The sequence below is a fragment of the Neolamprologus multifasciatus genome, chromosome 7, assembly GCF_963576455.1.
Source record: "Neolamprologus multifasciatus chromosome 7, fNeoMul1.2, whole genome shotgun sequence".
NCBI classification, from domain to species: Eukaryota; Metazoa; Chordata; class Actinopteri; order Cichliformes; family Cichlidae; genus Neolamprologus; species Neolamprologus multifasciatus.
Genome location: NC_140445.1, coordinates 15,207,896 through 15,229,393, shown reverse-complemented (window position 1 = coordinate 15,229,393; position 21,498 = coordinate 15,207,896). Strand labels below are relative to the sequence as shown.

The following is a 21,498-nucleotide window of genomic DNA, read 5'->3' as shown; positions in this document are numbered from 1 at the left end:
TCCATTCAGACCACAGAGGCATTTTTTCCTTCTTTTCTAATACTCTTGTCAGTTTTTGTTGCATCACCTCCTGATAAATATCTCATGATTGCACTTGTGTTTATACAGCAAATTTAGCTGTAAAACAAAAACTAAATTATATTTCCCTTTTTCCTCATAATGTGCTTGTGTTGTAATTAACTTTTTACAAGCGTATCTTGCAAGCAGCTCCTGTTTTTATTTCAAAAACCATTTTATTTGTGGTCTTGTATCTATTTGTTCACAATACACATAATCACATGTACTCAAAAATTAAAACTGTGAAAAAAAATGTATTAGTTGAATGATGGTTGGTGCTTCACTTAACACACAGTAGCATGCATTAACTCTCACTGCTAACAACGGACCTCTAAATCTTTACTGCCTCTAGTCTGGATTCATAGCTCTGCTCCCATCTGGCTTTTTATCACCACTCATATCAGTCTCCAGTGGGACGGTCATGAGGAAAGGGATGTACAGAAGGCAAAGGGTTTCCAGAGACAGAATAGTTACTCCTCAAGTAAAATCGTTTTTTCTGACCTGGACTGTGTCAGGATGTTCTAAACGCTGGCTGCTGGAAGATGTATCGTAATAGTTTATTTGGAACTTTTGAGGAACTTTTGCAAAACAGAGGCAGAACACAGAAAAACTCAAGTTTTCCATGTGCATCTGTATTTAGATGAATTATTAAACTCACTCAGATTTTTTATGCTATTCTGAGGACTGTTTTCTGTCCTCCAACTGTTGTTATAGCACCAAAGATGTGGTGGCAGTAAAGATAAGAAGCTCTTGCAAAGTAATTTAATAAAATATATGTACCTATATATAGAGAAACTGGTAGAAACCACCCCCATAAACAGCTTGATCCTCCTACAAGTAGGATTTATATTTTGTTTATTACAGTTACACTGCAGACTCTTTGAAACAGTTCTGTTAAGCATAATGCATTTTTTTACTTGAACTTAATAAATTAAGTTTAAGTTTATTAAAGTGGTAGAATCACATGAATGTTATTAAAAGAGCCAAAACCCTATGCCAATCTGCTGTCTTTCTCAGCTTGGATGAGGTTTGTTTTATTATTATTATACTACACACAGCATGATCAAGAAACTGACCTGACAGCCCATTGTTCATCAGCGGTGCTAGTTTCAGTCATTGTGCAAAAGTACTGTTTATAAGGTTGGGGAAGTCTGCAGTCAGCTGGGACTGAAGAAGTCACTTGGATGAGTGATGAAAACATTTCTCCTACTGAAAACTGTCTTAAACTTTTGAGCTTAAGTTTCTGTCTCCTTGTTTGAGTCTACATTTGGGTCCTCCATTCCTGCCTGCACACAGCCGGACCATGCATCAAGACATACTACACACTGGCTTTTGAGTCTGGTCTTATTGTTACATACTACTCTACACTGCTATTTTGAAGCCAGCTTTTGTTTGTTTGTTTATGTTTTGCTTTTTTCCTAAAAACCAAATTATATTTCCCTTTTCCTGATAAAGCGCTTAAACTATGTTGCAACAAGCGTTTCGAAATGGGTTAATTATACTTGAAAAGCACAGAAGGTGGAAAATATGGATCTAGCCACAGTGATGTCATCGACTGCTGTGTGAAGTCTGTTTTATTTTCATTGTCACCATCTTGGTAAATGTAAGGCGCCATTGTTGTTAGCCAACTAGTATAACTTTCATAAGTATTTGAAAACTGGGAGAGAAGACAGCATTGCAGCTCGAACTGTTGCCTGTGATGGTCGCGGGATAGCGTTTACACAGTTTCTCTGTCAGTTTAGGCACCTAGCTGCGTATTGGTTCATTTCAGCTTAGAAAACCATTTTTGGAGATGTCATATTTGGGAGCTACAAGGGGTCCATCATCATCCTCATTTCAGGGTCTGCTTACAAGTGAGGACACAGGAGATTGACAGATGGATTGGTGCAGTGTTTGCAGTAATGTAATAGGTGTAGTGGTCTGTTAGGATGAAGAGAGAACTGAACGTGAAAGTGAAGTCCACATCCTCACCCGCACTTATGGCCACTAGCTATGGGTAGTGTCCAAAGAATGAAACTGTGGATTCACGCAGGAAAAATGATCTCCCTCTGAAGAGTGGGAGGGTGAGGTGCTCAGTATTTGGTGAGGGGCTCGTGTCAAATGGACCCAGTTTTTGTGGCTCAGGCGTCAATCATAGGCAGAAAATGGATAGATGCCATTAAATAGCCTTAATGATTCAGTGGGGTATTTCCATATTTTATACTGTCTGTGTTTGGAAGCCAGATTCTGGAAGTGCTGTTTTTGGTACTTCTGTGTGGCATATTTTTAGACCCAGAGCTTGCTGGTTGACCTGAACACTGAAGGACATAAGGGCAAAGTCAGTGACAAGCTGATAAATGTAGAAGAGTTTATAGTGACTAGAAGGCCTCAGAGTCACTAAACACGCGCATGTGGCACATATTCAGGAAGACAAAACAGTCACTAAAAAATATTTGCTCGCTTCTTGAGGTTAAGAAAAACACAGCGAGTCTGTAGTGCTAGTTACTGATATTCCCTGTTTGCAAACAAACACACGTGTGTAAACAAACACATGTTACAGATCCCGACTGATAGATAGACATCTGTCCTCTGCTGCATATTTCAACATCTAAGCCATGCCAGAGTTATTTCATTACTCGTGTATTGTATAGTTCACGGTTCTGGGTCGGTTCGACCCAGCATTTTCAGTTCCTTATGTTTTGGTTTATTTTGCATCTTGGAGTGCTTTGGGGTAGTCTGGTGTTTCTTGATTATTTGTGATTTGTTAGTTACTATTTGAATTCTATGTTCTGTTTATTCAGGTTTAAGGAATTGTTGCCTATTGTTTGAGTTGCGTATTATTAGAGTTCCATGTTTCTGTTTACTCGTGGTTTAGGATTTGTGTTCTCATGTTTTGTGTGGGTTTAGTTCCATGTGTCATTTTCTGTCTGTCTCTCAGTGTCGAGTCTGCGTCTTTGTGTAGTGAGGTCTTGTTTCCTGTTTTATTGTGAAGGTCTGCTATTGTAGTTGCTGGTCCGTCTGTGTATCTACCATGTTCCTTTCGTGTGTTCTCCCTGCTGTCACCGTCATATACCATCTTCCATCTTCCTTCATGTTCAGGTTCGTGTTCTTGTTCAGGCTCAGTAGTTTAGTTGTCCCAGTATAGTTTAGTTCTCCGTTTACCGTTTGTCCATCTATATTTTTGTGTTTAATAAACCACCCTCACACCTTTACAAGTGCCTGCGTTTGGATCCTCCTTTATTTCTTCCACACGGCTCATCTCACTCGCCGTGACATTATATGAGCCTATGCATGTTCAGAAACAATAAATACTAGCCTATTAAGTTCTTCATTCAGGCACGTTAGTCCATGCTGAAGTAGTATTAAACTCTGAGGTAGATACACCAGTGAAAACAGTAAAAGTAATTAGAGAGCAGAAATTATTTGAGTTTAATTTATTCATTAAAAGTGTCTGTTATTGATACTTTCTTTGGTCAGTGCACCCTAATGGTAAATTGTACATTTTCATGATTATAAAATAATCTGCTTACCTTACTGTAATGATTGTAGTGTATATATGTCTGTATGTGTTATATCTCAGCAACACTTTGCACAAACATTATCACATATACAGCAATTATTAATACTATATGGTTTGAAAAAACATTTATTATAAATTCTTTTGATTGAGAAAATGCAATGTTACATTCTACATTTGCATGTTTCACATTCAACATACAGTGGGGCAAAAAAGTATTTAGTCAGCCACCGATTGTGCAAGTTCCCCCACTTAAAATGATGACAGAGGTCAGTAATTTGCACCAGAGGTACACTTCAACTGTGAGAGACAGAATGTGAAAAAAAAATCCATGAATTCACAGGGTAGGATTTGTAAAGAATTTATTCGTAAATCAGGGTGGAAAATAAGTATTTGGTCACCTCAAACAAGGAAAATCCCTGGCTCTCACAGACCTGTAACGTCTTCTGTAAGAAGCTTTTCTGTCCCCCACTCGTTACCTGTATGAATGGCACCTGTTTGACCTCATCATCTGTATAAAAGACACCTGTCCACAGCCTCAACCAGTCAGACTCCAAACTCCGCCATGGCCAAGACCAAAGAGCTTTCGAAGGACACCAGGAAAAGAATTGTAGACCTGCACCAGACTGGGAAGAGTGAATCTACAATAGGCAAGCAGCTTGGTGTGAAAAAATCAACTGTGGGAGCAATCATCAGAAAATGGAAGACATACAAGACCACTGATAATCTCCCTCGATCTGGGGCTCCACGCAAGATCTCATCCCGTGGGGTCAAAATGATCATGAGAACGGTGAGCAAAGATCCCAGAACCACACGGGGGGACCTGGTGAATGACCTGCAGAGAGCTGGGACCAAAGTAACAAAGGTCACCATCAGTAACACACTACAACGGCAGGGAATCAAATCCCGCAGTGCCAGACGTGTTCCGCTGCTGAAGCCAGTGCATGTCCAGGCCCGTCTGAAGTTTGCCAGAGAGCACATGGATGATACAGCAGAGGATTGGGAGAATGTCATGTGGTCAGATGAAACCAAAGTAGAACTTTTTGGTATAAACTCAACTCGTCGTGTTTGGAGGAAGAAGAATACTGAGTTGCATCCCAAGAACACCATACCTACTGTGAAGCATGGGGGTGGAAACATCATGCTATGGGGCTGTTTTTCTGCCAAGGGGACAGGACGACTGATCCGTGTTAAGGACAGAATGAATGGGGCCAAGTATCGTGAGATTTTGAGCCAAAACCTCCTTCCATCAGTGAGAACTTTGAAGATGAAACGAGGCTGGGTCTTCCAACATGACAATGATCCAAAACACACCGCCCGGGCAACAAAGGAGTGGCTCCGTAAGAAGCATTTGAAAGTCCTGGAGTGGCCTAGCCAGTCTCCAGACCTCAACCCCATAGAAAATCTGTGGCGGGAGTTGAAAGTCCGTGTTGCTCGGCGACAGCCCCAAAACATCACTGCTCTTGAGAAGATCTGCATGGAGGAATGGGCCAAAATACCAGCTACTGTGTGTGCAAACCTGGTAAAGACCTATAGTAAACGTTTGACCTCTGTTATTGCCAACAAAGGTTATGTTACAAAGTATTGAGTTGTATTTTTGTTATTGACCAAATACTTATTTTCCACCCTGATTTACGAATAAATTCTTTACAAATCCTACCATGTGAATTCATGGATTTTTTTTTCACATTCTGTCTCTCACAGTTGAAGTGTACCTCTGGTGCAAATTACTGACCTCTGTCATCATTTTAAGTGGGGGAACTTGCACAATCGGTGGCTGACTAAATACTTTTTTGCCCCACTGTATGTCATTCGTGCCCAACCTATTATATATTCATAACATAGTGCAGTGTGTTTTATCGTGGACAATTGCAGTGGTTCATGTAAAATGTATGGTAATTTAAAAAGTTGGCAAAAGGGTAAATGGATTGTTTTATGTAAGTAAACTTAAAGTTTTAAAAAAGTTTATATTTTCTATAAAGAAGTTCTTGCTTTTTGAAACAAGGGATCAGCATTTCTGTGTTGAAAAATAGCTCACTGTAAAATGATCTGCCATAGCTACCAGATTGATTGAGTTTAAAATAATTCATCTCTGTACTTCATGTTTAAATCCAATTATTCAATGTGTGGCCCTTAATTTATCTTAGCCAGTGTGGCCCTCTGGGGGAAAAAGAAAAGAAAAGTTTCCCGCTCGCACACTAGCAACTGAATACTGGATTTACTGGATGGGCAGAAACATAACACTAAATATATCCTACTTGTCAGAATGTCTCAAAAGGATTTTGTATTCGTTAAGAGGACATTTGTCTCATTATTGACCATCTCAGTGCACAACCATGTTACCCGACACTGCAGAGAGAAACTGAAAATAAATGGAGCAGTTTGGTGTGGAGCTGGGGAGAACAAGCATGAAGCTGTGACCCTCTGGCATTACGTTAAGTGTCTACAAACTCATAAAGCTACTTGATCGGATGATGGCTGAAATAGTACAGAACAAAATGTTTCAACATTAATGCCAGTATCATTAGATTTTTAAAAAACACTGGACCTGGACATTTCTGACAGCCCACACTTGGATGTGACTGCATACTCTGACAGTCTCCCTTTGAAGGCAGTAAATTGCTTCAAATCTTGAAATTATCATTTCGTAACACATCATTTGTGCACTGTGGAGTTGTTCTTTCGAAGGCAGCATAATTTTTTCCCCTATACCATTTTTTTCAGACATCACCCCATTCCATATTTATTTGTTTTGTTCAGTTAAATTGTAATGAGCTTTTGCAACTAAAATGGAAAAAATAATAGCCAGCAGCATTATTACCCATCACTTTGTGGCTCTCTAATACCCTACAGTACTTTTAAGTGAATTTCTCTTCTTTTTTTGTATTGAGGAAAAAGAATATGCCTTTTCCACTTGCATTCTTTGATCTTTTTTATATAAAAGCACAATTTGCAAGCAAAATAGAAAAACTATTCATTATTGCTACGGGGTGAGAGAAAATAAGACTGCATCTTAATCATTTAGTTTAGCAACTCAATACCAGGTTTACTTTTCAGAAGTAACCCTTTCTTTCAATGACAAAGAAAGGATAAAAAACAGTACATTTTGTGTCTGAGTTTATGTCAAAAGGGTATTCTATTCATGTATTATGATTTTCTGACATTCTGATGATGAGGATTATGTACGTATTATGTATGACTCATTAAAAGCAGAAATCCAGTATCTCAAATTATTAGCTCATTTCCTAAACTCAATCAAAGAATGATTCACAATAAACGCTTAAAAAATGAACTGTGCTCAAAATGCTGACTTAAATCATTTGAATATATGTAGATTCCGTGTAAGTACCATGTGAAATCTACTGTTAGTACCAAGCACATTTTTCTTTAATGATTAATTATTTGGATTAATAAACCTTTAATTTTAAATACCTCAGCTGAATTTTACTCAGAATCATGTTTATAACGATGAAAAGCATGTTTTTGAATCCAGAAATGCCCAACTTTTTTATACATTACATACTTGGTTCAGGCTCCTTTGTCACAAATTACTGCCTGAGAGTGGACTGGCATGGAGATGATCAGCTTGCAGCACTGCTGAGGTGTTATTGAAGCCCAGCTTGCTTTGATGGAGGACTTTGGTTCTTCTCTATTTTTGGGTCGGGTGTTTTTCATTTTTCTTCCTATATATTGAACATTACCTGTCAATTACTGACCCGTCCTCTTTGTTTATATGAGAATCTACCTTAAAGCTATTGCTCACAGAGCCCTTAGCATGGCTAAGACACTCAGACTGTACATCACACTGACTCTCAGGGGGGTGAAATGACAGCTTCTCTTTCACAGACACTTTTTCACTCACATATGCTGCATGCTTGGAAAGTAATGTGCGTTTTCTTCTTCTCAGGTCTCAGCAGATGGTCACTCTTACTGAGCCTGGTTCTGTCTGAGGTTTCTTCCTATTTAAAACTGTGTTTTTCCTTCCCACTGTGAAACAGTTGAGTACTATAAGGTCTTGACCTTACTATGTATGTCATCATTGCTGTGTAAATACAATAGAATTGATCTGATTTATATTTTTTCCCTTTCTCTCACGTTAATTTATTTTGATGACTTCTGCTCTTTTTCTCACTTTTTTGTCTTACTTAGTTACTAAACCTAAGCTCTAATGCATGCATGTAATAAGACAGTATGACCTGTTGAAACCCCAAGCTGTTTGGTTACCATAGTGATATGTGGCTTTGCTTCTTGGCCATGCTTTAGTACTGAGACTTCATAAACACAGAGGATTTCTTTCAACCTGACCAGAGATTTAGTGGGCCTTTTCGAACAGTATCAGTTACCAGCCATATCTATGTTACACACAGACAGAGCTGAGCCAACGAAGCCCATGTTGAGAAAATGAGCATCTTGCCTTAGACACTGGCTCCCCATCCAGCTTCATCTGTAGGAGGCAGTTGAACAGCTATATCTCTGGACAAGCTATTATAGTCTGACTCAGGTGGTAGAATGGCCACTGGGTTCAGGAAAGAGCAGGGTGCTGTAGCTATTAAAGCCGTAAGCTGTGAATTAAATGCAGACAGACTCAGCAACACATTCCATAACGCTGTCTGCCCAGGGGGTATAAGGCACAGGATGGACTGCATCTTTCCAGAGGCAGGTAACTCAGCAAGGCAGGTATACATTAACCATTGTGTTGTTCTGTTTTCCTCAGATTTAGCCTTATATATGTCCCTCCCAGGAGGCAACGCTGTAAAAAGGAAAAGAAATGTAGATGTGTAATGTAGACATTGCTAAACATCAGTACTCTGAGAAGATGCAGTAGCAGATCTCAGAGAATGACTCAGCCTCCTTAACGACTTTTACTGCCGTTTTGACGAGCCATCAGGCAGCCTTCACACCTCCAACGGCCCCAACAATAGAGACACTTTGGACACTCATTCCCCCACCTCTCCCCCCTCCATAGAGCCATCACCACCATCAAACACTTCACCTACAACACCTCCCTCCACACCCAACACCAAGGAGGATTTCACACCACCTCCTCCCACCACAACTCTTCATATCCATGAAGCAGATTTGAGGAAGCAGTTTAAGAGTCTGAATGCTCGAAAAGCTCCTGGCCCACATGGTGTGTCTCCTGCCACCCTCAGACTGTGCAAACGAGCTGGCCCCAGTGTTTTCTGGCATTTTCAACTCCTCACTGCAGGCATGTCATGCTTCAAGCCCTCTACCATAATCCCTGTCCCCAAGAAACCTAGGATCACTGGACTAAATGACTACAGACCTGTGGCTCTGACATCTGTGGTCATGAAGTCATTTGAGCGCCTGGTCCTCTCCTAGCTCAAAACCCTCACGGCCCCCCTCCTGGACCCCGTGCAGTTTGCATGCAGAGCCAACAGGTCTGTAGACGACGCTATCAACATGGCTCTACACTTCATCCTGCAGCATCTGGACTCCCCAGGAACCTACGCCAGGATCCTGTTTGTGGACTTCAGCTCTGCCTTCAACACCATCCTTCCAGACCATCTCCAAGGCAAGCTTTCCCAGATGAATGTGCCTGATCCCATCTGCCGGTGGATCACTGACTTCCTGACGGACAGGAAGCAGCATGTGAGGCTGGGAAAGAATGTCTCGGACTCCCGGACCATCAGCACCGGCTCCCCTCAGGGCTGTGTTTTTTCTCCTCTGGTCTTCTCCCTGTACACCAACTGCTGCACCTCCAGCCACCAGTCTGTCAAGCTAATCAAGTTTGCAGATGACACCACCGTTATTGGACTCATCTCGGACGGGGATGAGTCTGCCTACAGGAGGGAAGTTGAACGTCTGGTGTCCTGGTGCAGCCACAACAACCTGGTGCTGAATGCCCAGAAGACAGTGGAGATTATTGTGGACTTCAGGAAGCACACAGCCCCACTCCCCTCCATCATCCTGACTGACACCCTCATCGCCTCTGTGGACTCATTCCACTTCCTGGGTACCACCATCACCCAGGACCTGAAGTGGGAGCCCACCATCACCTCCGTCATTAAGAAAGCCCAGCAGAGGATGTACTTCCTGAGGCAGCTGAAGAAATTCAACCTGCCAACACGGACAATGATGCAATTCTACACTGCAATCATCGAGTCCATCCTCACCACCTCCATCACCGTGTGGTACGCTGGAGCCACTATCAGGGACAAACAGAGACGGCAGCGTGTTGTGCGCTCTGCTGAGAAGGTGATTGGCTGCAGACTCCCATCTCTGCAGGACCTGTACACCTCCAGGACACTGGGGCGTGCAGCTCGGATCTCAGCTGACCCTTCTCACCCTGGACACAGTCTGTTTGACCAGCTCCCCTCAGGCAGGAGGCTCCGGTCCATTCGCACCAGAACTTCTCGCCATAAGAACAGTTTCTTCGCCTCTGCTGTTGGACTCATGAACAATAACCGTATGACTGTTCCCACCACTAACACATGACCCTACGCTGTGTTCACTGCATCATTCCATGTTTGGCACTGATCACCACCTGCACTCATGTATATATCTATCTACTTAGCACTTTTAATTCTTATTTTTATTTTTATGTCTATTTAAGCGTTATATGACAGTATGTTTGCACTAAGTACCGCAGCAATTTCCTAATGTTGTAAACCTGCTCAACATTTGGCAATAAAACCCTTTCTGATTTCTGATTTCTGATGTGTAAAGTGGTGGCTTTGGCTCAGGAACTAGAGGAGGTTGAGTAGAGATAAGATACTGAACCTCGAATTGCGGTATGTGAGTGAGTGATAGATAAAACCACCATATGCCTATGGGTGTGTAAATTTGACTTACAGTGTGAAAGTACCTTAAATGGACAGTAAGATTAGAAGAGCGCTGTACAAATGTGAGTCCATCAACAGATTAAGTGCAATAAGCGGAGCATTGATGAATCATGAGTTTCACAACTTTTAAGATGTGTAGCACAGTTAAATATTTTTAACAGCATGTAATGGCTAAATATGTGTTTTATACCTCTAATTCATATCCTCTGGGAGCTAATTGTGACTCAGCTTAAACTTTAACACCAAAACTACTGAGTTTTTTTTGTTTTGTTTTTTGTGTAGATCATATCTGTTTATTCCAGGATGCTGCTGTGTATGTAACTGAACTCTTACCACTTCTCTGAGACAGCACTGACCAACAGGGTCACTGTCTTTCTTCACTTGAGGTTATGTATTTTCTTCTTGACAAAGTATGTCTACAGAAAGATAGAAGTGCCTTTTTATTGGCATTTAGTTACTAAGTGGTAAACAGCCAAAGTGTTGAAAGAGTTAAATGTATAATTTCTTGTTTTCTGAAGAATCAAACCATGTCACTGAGATATATAGTGTAGGTTGTAGACCCTCTAATGAATGTCCATTTGTTATCATTATCCATGAATAATAATGTTGTTGTGCTATTCAAACCATTAAGTGGGCAATGGTGCACTATCACCCTGAAATATATTTCCTCTATCAATACAGAAATGTTTGCTGAGATAAATGATGACACTGAATGCTGAGTATCCAAGCATTGTGGAAACCATTTGAGTTTTATAGGTTTTCTTGCATTTGAGTGAGGTGTTTTTTGATTGTATAGGTTAAACTTTGGGAATGAGTGCTTTGCAACTGACCACGTTTTTTTCACTTTACTGTGCAAACGTCTCGAGCCACCAGTAGTCTATTTCTGAAATTTTTTAGAGTTTTTCTTTGGACATTCTTTGCTTTTTCACTCAGACTTTGTATATTACTTGCTTCAAAGTAACTTTTACTTATTTGGTAAGCTCCTTAACATTGACCTAGGAATCATTTAAGCACACTGAATCCTTCAAAATTTGAAAAGATGGACAACTCGAGGACAAAATATAAAGGGTCAGGCCTGAAAAACTATCTACAGCAGATCAAATGTTTCTGAAATAATGCTTTTAAGAAAATAATCCAACAAAGACCAAACACAGGACCTTCAGTTTATCTATCTACTGTTCACCGAAGTTTCATCAGAAATGATGGCTGCCATTCTTAATAAAAAGAAAATTGGGTGAAAAGGCTGAAGTCTGCCAATTACACAGGAACTGAATTGAAGTGTCAACGGGTCTTATGGAGTGATGAATCCAAATCTGAGATTTCTGGTTCAAATATGTGTCAATATGTAGAGAGGAGGTCAGGAAAGAGGCATAAACAGTGAGTGCCAACAGCCATCTGTAAAACTTGGTGAAGGCTTTATCATGGTTGCATTTCAGACACTGGTGTTCGGGATTCTTTAAAAGTGTCATCAGTATTTTGACCCACTATGTAATAATTCAATTCAACTCAATTTTATTTATATAGCGCCAAATCACAACAAAAGTCACCTCAAGGTGCTTCATAGATACAGAGAAAAACCCAACAATCATATGACCCCCTATGAGCAAGCACTTTGGCGATACCATCTGGAATGCACATAACTGGAAATTGCTTCATTTGTTTTAGCGTAGCAACAATTCCAAACACACTGCCAATGTAGTAGAAGCCTGGATAGATACCTGGATAGAAAAATACACACAATGAAGACTATCGGTCATGAACTGGCCTTCCCAGTTGAGCCCAACCTCAACACTATTGAAGCAGTGTGGGATCACCTTGACAGAGAACAGAGCAAAAGGCAGCCAACATCCAAAGAAGTCCTTCAAGAAGCCCAGAGAACTATTCCTGAGAACTGCTGAAAGACATGAAAGAAAAGCTTGCCTAAGAGAGTTCAGGCTGTGCTGAGGTGGTCATAGTAAACATTAACTTTTGAGCTTGGTGTTCAAGCTTGGTTTGCCTTATATACTGTATTTCCATTTAAATCTACACATGCTACAAATTGCTGCACCTAAGGTGTGGCTCGAGACTTTTCCACAGCACTGTACAAAATGCTACAGAATCTAAGATGATTGCAAATATAAAACAAAATGAGGCAGCTATATATATGGGGGGACCCTAGCTGCTGTGCACCTGCAGTTTAGAGGTGCTGGAAGATGGCCTTTTGTTACAGAGTCAGGCTAGCTGTTCATCCCATGAGACATGAGAGCAGCATCAGTCTTATTTTTTTGCTCTCATCACAAAGGTGAATTACTCCTAACCCCCAAATTTCAAGCTCTCCCATTTAGATGCAGTTTTTTGAGATGTTACAAAAAGCAAAGTTTCTTGCGTGACACCAGGCATTGTTGGATGAAGGGGAGACGCTTTGGATGGGCTAATCAAAATCATGAATCAGTGAGGGAAGAGCTAAAGCAGACAACAAGATGGAGGGCTGTGGGGACAAACATTAAACTTCTCAGACAGTCTCATTACTGCTCTCATACCTTTTGAACAGATCTGGCAATCAGAGTGGCATTTTGAAAACAACTCACTAAAAAAAGAGTTTCTCCAAGCAAGAAAATAATGTTGTCTGAATAATGCAGAGTTTGACGTGAATGTAATAAGGCAAAACAATCCGCAGCTGAAAACAGATGCTGTGGCATTCAATAACAAATAGTGGAGATGTGTGATATAGCCCAGTTAGATTTTCTAGTGATCTGCTGTACTTAAACTAATGTTTGGGCTGTACATTAACTATAGAAATCAAAAAACACAATAGGAATAATTTATTTATGCCATTACTACATTTGGCTGAAGTAAAAACTCTTTTTTTTTGTATTTTTATCACATAAAAGCTAAAATGCGTTTCAAAAATTGAAAGTAAAACACCACTTTGCCAGACAAAAAAGGAGGCCATGACACACGGGAATATTGCCTGCTGGTAATCTGGTGTTTTCAGATAGGAGGGGGGGCGGGAAGAGAACTAATGGTCATGAGAGCAGTGTGAACTTTTAATCATGTCTGATTTCTTTTTTCTTTTTTAACCCTAAACGGCTTGTGTCCGTTGCAGCCACGGGACGTCACATACACTGGCACAACAACAAAGATCTAATTGAGCAGTCTGATGTGCGCAGAAGTCTGTGTGGTTATTCTGCAGCAGCCTACTTCTGTTTGCACATGATTTAATCAATGTAAACACAGTGAATCACTGCACACAATGGCTCTGCCCAGCGCTCTACTTTTCAAATTAGATGCTGCAGATTTATCACCAAGCTGTCCTGCTTCCTTTAGACAGGCATGTTTAATTAAAGTAACTAAAGGAAAAGGTTGTCGTATTTCTTTTAGTATAAAACACCCGTGGATGCTTAGTATCACCTATTAATTTCCAACTCCCTGTTGAATTATCTTTTCTGAACTTTCGTCTCCTCATTTGTAAATGCTAACTCAAATGTATTATTTTAATTTTTAGCATTATTCCTGGAGTTGTGGCTCAGTGAGAACTGACAGAACCTGGTTCTTTTTTGCGTGTATTCCCAGCATGCCTATGATCCAGCTTTCACCAAAATACCAACACTTTGCTTTTGTGCAACCTCATTTGAATGAAACTACAACTACTCTCTGTGCCTCTTCTCACACATTTGTGCCAAACACACTATGCAAGAAATGAAAATACCAAAGAGAAAAACACCAACATTTAAAAGTGCTACTTGTGGCCTGTCATAAAAAGTAAGCTGTTGGTGAGGTATCCAAAGGGAGGATGCTTTACTTTATAACAAACACAAAGCAGAAAATGACCACTCGGTTGACTCATAATTGGCAAGACAGTAAAAATAATGTGTCACTTACTTGGCATCTGCATCCAGTCAAAGGCATGAGAGTGAAATATGTAATTGCAGTCACAGAGTCCAAGTCAGCAGCCCACAAGGAATAAGAGACGACCAAAATCTCCTTCTTGAGGCTAAACTGCAGTATTATTTTTTTCTCTCCCTATCAGAGAAAAGAATTTTCTTGATTTTTATTTGCCGTCTAGGCAGGTTCTTGTTCAGTTATTGTAAAAATTCAAACAATTACATTAATGATATCACAAGTGGTTAAAAAAGCGCATAATTTTTACTTGACTGACTTACTCCTAGAGGGCAAAATGTTCCAACATACTGAACAGACCAGAGCTACAGCCCAGACGTGTCCATTTTCTGTCTTCGGCCACAAATATTTAGATCGCCTCTCAGACGTGGCAAGTGTTGGGCAATGCATGCAATCCATTCTGCTGCTGCTGTTTCTGTATTTCAATGAGTAAAAAGAGCAAAGTCCCTGACATTCATATATATTTCATCTGGATGAGCCAGAAATTCTGTCTGGGAACAAGATACTCTGAATATTCAAGATATTCTGTTGTCAAATAAAAGGTTGGAGCTAATTAATTCATGCTAATAAGCTACCTAAGATCAATTATGAGTCAGTAGTTTAATCTTTTAGGCATTTTGGAGGGCTTAAGAAACAAAACACATTGTTCAGAGTAGAACTGGGCGATATAAGAGTTTTTCATATCACGATATGTTTTTTTTATTTCTGGCAATAACGATATATATCACGATATAAGCCAAATAACTATATTTGTAAGATTTAAATGTGCTGTTGCTCACAAGTAAAATGTTTTGATTTAAATATTTATTTCCCATAATAAGTTCAACAGGGTAGATGTACTTAAGGAACATGAGACTTTTTCAGATAAATAAAGGCAAATATGGCAAACTACACAAAAGGCAGCCGCTAAAGCGTTTAAGTTTCAAAATAGAACAAACAAAACAGGCTACTAAATTGTCAATTCCACTTAGAAACAAAATTTACTTCTAAAAATAAATCTTAGTTCATTTTACAGAAGAACAGATAAAATTGACTAACTTTTGTCAATATCAAATAAACTGAGAACTAAAAGGAAATTCTCAATCTCTCCTTGTTGTATAGCTTAGCTTTTCAAACAGTTTTAACAGTTACTTTAGTCTGACAAAAGCCGAATGACGAATTAGTACTTCCAGTCAGAGATTGAGCATGCACTGGTTTATTGTATCTCCAGACTTGCTTTCGGCACAATTTACAGTGCGCGCTACTTTGTTTTTTGTCAGATTTGAAATAGCCGAAATACCATCACACTACGGAACTTCTATGGCTCTTCTATTTGACAATCTCTCCGGCGTTGGAACCATCATCTGTTTTCTCTTCGGTAACCTTCGGTCACGCTCTCGGTTGATTTTTCTCCAGTCGGCACACTCATTTCCTCCATTACCCGGGCGGCACGGCTGCTGGCTGCTTCCCAAACAAACACACATGTGCGCCTTGGCACTTGTGCTGTACGTAACAAGTCACGTGACGTGACGCTGTGGCTGTGATTGGTTCAGCTTTGCGCTACTTAATTTGGATTGGCTGTTCTTTTTTTTAAGAGGCCAAGAGAGATGAAGCCTATCGCAATAGTTTAATTTTTCTATCGAGAAAAAAGTTATTTCGCAATACATATCGTTATCGTTCTATCGCCCAGCTCTAGTTCAGAGGTACAAAAGTAATTGGACAAAGTAACATCATTCATGTAAATTGTTTGCAGGCTATGACTCCCTGAAGTCAACAACCCATGGACATCACCAGATGCTTTTTGCTCCCTTGAGATGAGAATTTACACTTGACACTTTCAGTTGCTGCTTGTTTGTGGTTCTCTCTGCCTTTATTTTTGTCTTCTGTTCCCGAAAGGCATGTTCTTTATAGGTGAGATCAGGTGACTTACTTTGCAGTATGGTGTGAATCTTTATCCATTTCGGATCCTGTCAGTTATGCAGCATTTGGTTGAATATGAGCAGAGCCTGTTTGTTTTTGATTCACAGGACAAACTCATACTACTACTTTGCTATCAATAAACATTTGTGTACCAGTTCCATTGGTAACCATACATCCACCATGTTTTACATATATGGAAGGCACAGTTGTAGATCCAGGCAATGATACATTTGCCTCGTCAGGTGTTTTTGACTTGTCTGCATTTTGTGAAGTTTCTTTTCTGAACCATGAATATAGTTCATTCATGTGCTTCAGTTGTTTTCTGTGGTCTTTCAGGCCTTTTTGTTTTGCCGGGTTGGTCCAAATTGGTGACTCCGCAACTCCTGAAGTTTTTACTGTCTTTCCTATAGGTTCATTTTGGTTTTTCAGCTGAAAGACCACCTCCATCATCAAATGTCTTTTTAGCTTTCACATTTAATATGATATTATTAGAAAGTTAGAAAGCATAGATGTAACACTTTGAATAAACTTCAGATATTAAGTCTACTTCATTTGTCCTGAAATAAGAAGGGAATGGACCCCACCTGTCCATGTAACTTCTTGTCAGTCAGTTATCCAGTTAATTTTGAGCCTTTGAGAATGGGGGACCCTCTATTCTTTCTTTCTTTCTTTCTTTCTTTCTTTTTGTGCAAAATCCCTTGAATTAAAGCTGAAAGTATCCACTTCAAACATTGGCTGTTTGGTTTAAACTCAACACTATGGTGGTGTAGAGAGGCAAAACTTCAAAAACTGTGCCTTTGTCCAACAAATTATGGACCTAACAGTATCTGGCAGACTGCAGAGGGAAACCTTGTTTCACCATCCAGGTTGGAGAGCTATGAATGGGCAAATTGATATCGAAACTACTAATATAAGAGAACATGACCCTGTCAGATTAACACTTGTGATCATTTCATTTATTTAAAATCCTAGAAAATACACTGAGGGAGAACCCTCATTTTCAATAGCACTGGAGTGAATAATAATACATAAATGTAGCAGTGAAAGTGCTCTTTATAGTGTGTGCACTCTGTGCTTTAGATCTTCACAATCAGCCAATTTTTATGTGCCACAAAGGGTCTGTGATCAAACCATATTTTATTCTGGGATCAATATGGTGTGCCTGTATTTTAGGGAAAGGCTAAATTTGACTTTTTTAGAAAACAAAATGTAAGTAATTATTGCTGTGTGTCAGTTATAATGATTATGCTCCCTCCTGATTGCAAAGAGCTCGGAGAATAATTTAATAAAAACAAAAATTAGACATCAGAGGATTAAGGCTACACAGGACTGTAAACACTAGGGATGGGTATCGTTTAGATTTTGTCCAATAAAAGTACCAAACCGGTACTTTTGACAGGTTTTGGAAGTGAGGGGTGTGTCTGTGCACAGATTGTAGAAGTGAGGGGTGTGTCTGTGCGCAGATTGTAGAAGTGAGGGGCGTGTCTGTGCGCAGGTTTTAGAAGTGAGGGGCGTGTCTGCGCAAAGGTTTTAGAAGTGAGGGGTGTGTCTGTGCGCAGGTTTTAGAAGTGAGGGGTGTGTCTGTGCACAGATTGTAGAAGTGAGGGGTGTGTCTGTGCGCAGGTTTTAGAAGTGAGGGGCGTGTCTGTGCGCAGGTTTTAGAAGTGAGGGGCGTGTCTGCGCGCAGGTTTTAGAAGTGAGGGGCGTGTCTGTGCGCAGGTTTTAGAAGTGAGGGGCGTGTCTGTGCGCAGGTTTTAGAAGTGAGGGGCGTGTCTGCGCGCAGGTTTTAGAAGTGAGGGGCGTGTCTGTGCGCAGGTTTTTGAAGTGAGGGGCGTGTCTGTGCGCAGGTTTTAGAAGTGAGGGGTGTGTCATCACAAAGGTTTTAGAAGTGATGGCTGTGTCATCACAAAGGTTTTAGAAGTGATGGGTGTGTCATCACAAAGGTTTTAGAAGTGATGGCTGTGTCATCACAAAGGTTTTAGAAGTGATGGCTGTGTCATCACAAAGGTTTTAGAAGTGATGGGTGTGTCATCAAACAGGTTTTAGAAGTGAGGGGCGTGTCATCACAAAGATTTTAGAAGTGAGGGGCGAGTCTGTGCGCAGGTTGTAGAAGTGAGGGGTGTGTCTGTGCGCAGGTTTTAGAAGTGAGGGGCGTGTCATCACAAAGGTTTTAGAAGTGAGGGGTGTGTCTGTGCGCAGGTTGTAGAAGTGAGGGGTGTGTCTGTACTAGAGATGGACCGATCCGATATTACGTATCGGTATCGGTCCGATACTGACCTAAATTACTGGATCGGATATCGGCGAGAAATAAAAAATGTAATCCGATCCATTAAATATCAAAAACGCACCTCACAAAACTTGCTACGCGGCATAACTCGGCTCATAACCGTAGCACGTAGCAGCAGTGTGCATCACGTGATAGAGCGGCTGTGTGTATTTGTAGCCTTGCTAGCAAACCAGCATTTCATCTATGAGGACGTTTTCCAAGAGAGAAGTAAAGCAAGTGTGTAAGTTCATCTCTGAATGTTTGTAAAGCGTTCCCACGTTAAGCTTAACAACCATACCTGGAGCGACTGCCTCTCTCTCTCTCTCTCTCTCTCTCTCCTGCTACTTCAATCGTGAAACTGCTTATTAATGATCAGCTGATCGGCTTTTCTGTCGCGAGTCCGTCTCTCTTCTTAGTTTTTGGCCCACTTCTCACCAGAAAGAGGAAACCAGCGGCTGAACAACAGCAGCACGTTTAAGCTTGATAAGCTGTTGTTAGAATTTATTTAATATTACTTTCTACACCAGGATTGTTTTCTACGTAGCTGACGGCTGGTAATTGTGCAGAGGCGGATCTAGCAAAGTTTAGCCAGGGGGGCCGATAGGGCATGAACAGGGAAAAGGGGGCACAAAGACATACTTTTCTTTCTTATTCTCATTTAAAATGTCTAGTTTTTAATAAATAATTATCTGACTCTTACACCCAAAGTTTTAATCTTGTGTAAAATATATAGAAGTCCATTACTGTATATAGTAACTGTTAAGTCTAATTACCCTAGTAAGCTATAGTACTTTTTCCTTTGGGAAGATACCATCTGTGCAGTCTGCAATTCTGTTGAAGAAAGATGTTGAATCTATTTAATTATTCTTGAAAAATAATTTATTTTTGTGCATTTTCCCCCTGCATCAAATTAAATTTGATTACATCGATTAAGCATCATGAGGTGGAGGGTGGTTCCCTATTTTTTTTTTTTTTTTGCTGGGAGTTTGCAACCCTATTAGTTAGGTTGCTTAAAATTTCTTCTAAGTACTCTTTAAAATACCAGAATAGGGAGGATGGAGCAGGTTTAACTTTATTAGATTGATCAGTGTTGCTGAACTATGACATATTTTGGACGCAGTGTATTTTTTACATACAGGTATAACAGAATAGCTTTAGTGTTGTTATTTATTTAAACTTGAGTATAAACTTATACAAAATGCAGCAAGATATTAAAAAAACGTTTTGTTGATTAAAAAACACACTATATCGGATTCATATCGGTGTCGGCAGATATCCAAATTTATAATATCGGTATCGGTATCGGACATAAAAAAGTGGTATCGTGCCATCTCTAGTCTGTACGCAGGTTGTAGAAGTGAGGGGCGTATCTGTGCGCAGGTTGTAGAAGTGAGGGGCGTGTCATCACAAAGGTTTTAGAAGTGAGGGGTGTGTCTGTGCGCAGGTTTTAGAAGTGAGGGGTGTGTCTGTGCGCAGATTGTAGAAGTGAGGGGCGTGTCTGTGCACAGGTTTTAGAAGTGATGGCTGTTTCATCACAAAGGTTTTAGAAGTGATGGCTGTTTTATCACAAAGGTTTTAGAAGTGAGGGGTGTGTCTGTACGCAGGTTGTAGAAGTGAGGGGTGTGTCTGTGCACAAGTTATAGAAGTGAGGGGTGTGTCTGTGCGCAGGTTTTTGAAGTAAGGGGCGTGTGATTACGCCGGTTTTAGAAGTGAGGGGCGTGTCTGTGCGCAGGTTGTAGAAGTGAGGGGTGTGTCTGTGCACAAGTTATAGAAGTGAGGGGTGTGTCTGTGCGCAGGTTGTAGAAGTGAGGGGCGTGTCATCACAAAGGCTTTAGAAGTGATGGGTGTGTCATTACGCAGGTTTTAGAAGTGAGGGGTGTGTCTGTGCGCAGGTTGTAGAAGTGAGGGGTGTGTCATTACGCAGGTTTTAGAAGTGAGGGGTGTGTCTGCGCAGGTTTTAGAAGTGAGGGGTGTGTCTGTGCGCAGATTGTAGAAGTGAGGGGTGTGTCATCACAAAGGTTTTAGAAGTGATGGCTGTGTCATCACAAAGGTTTTAGAAGTGAGGTGTGTGTCATCACAAAGGTTTTAGAAGTGATGGCTGTGTCATCACAAAGGTTTTAGAAGTGATGGGTGTGTCATCAAACAGGTTTTAGAAGTGAGGGGCGTGTCATCACAAAGATTTTAGAAGTGAGGGGTGTGTCATCACAAAGGTTTTAGAAGTGATGGGTGTGTCATCACAAAGGTTTTAGAAGTGAGGGGCGTGTCATCACAAAGGTTTTAGAAGTGATGGGTGTGTCATCAAACAGGTTTTAGAAGTGAGGGGCGTGTCATCACAAAGATTTTAGAAGTGAGGGGCGTGTCTGTGCGCAGGTTTTAGAAGTGAGGGGTGTGTCATCACAAAGGTTTTAGAAGTGATGGCTGTGTCATCACAAAGGTTTTAGAAGTGATGGCTGTGTCATCACAAAGGTTTTAGAAGTGATGGCTGTGTCATCACAAAGGTTTTAGAAGTGATGGCTGTGTCATCAAACAGGTTTTAGAAGTGAGGGGCGTGTCATCACAAAGGTTTTAGAAGTGATGGGTGTGTCATCAAACAGGTTTTAGAAGTGAGGGGTGTGTCATCACAAAGGTTTTAGAAGTGAGGGGTGTGTCATCACAAAGGTTTTAGAAGTGATGGGTGTGTCATCAAACAGGTTTTAGAAGTGAGGGGCGTGTCATCACAAAGGTTTTAGAAGTGATGGGTGTGTCATCAAACAGGTTTTAGAAGTGAGGGGTGTGTCATCACAAAGGTTTTAGAAGTGATGGGTGTGTCATCAAACAGGTTTTAGAAGTGAGGGGCGTGTCATCACAAAGTTTTTAGAAGTGATGGCTGTGTCATCACAAAGGTTTTAGAAGTGATGGCTGTGTCATCACAAAGGTTTTAGAAGTGATGGCTGTGTCATCACAAAGGTTTTAGAAGTTATGGCTGTGTCATCACAAAGGTTTTAGAAGTGAGGGGTGTGTCTGTACGCAGGTTATAGAAGTAAGGGGCGTGTGATTACGCCGGTTTTAGAAGTGAGGGGCGTGTCTGTGCGCAGGTTGTAGAAGTGAGGGGTGTG

The 21,498-nt window shown here is 40.7% G+C and overlaps 1 protein-coding gene across 2 annotated transcripts in view; it reads left to right on the top strand.

The window, feature by feature from the left end:
• LOC146513980 (netrin receptor UNC5D-like) overlaps window positions 1–21,498 on the top strand; it is a 268,872-nt gene that overhangs the window by 103,382 nt on the left and 143,992 nt on the right. The window lies entirely within an intron of this gene.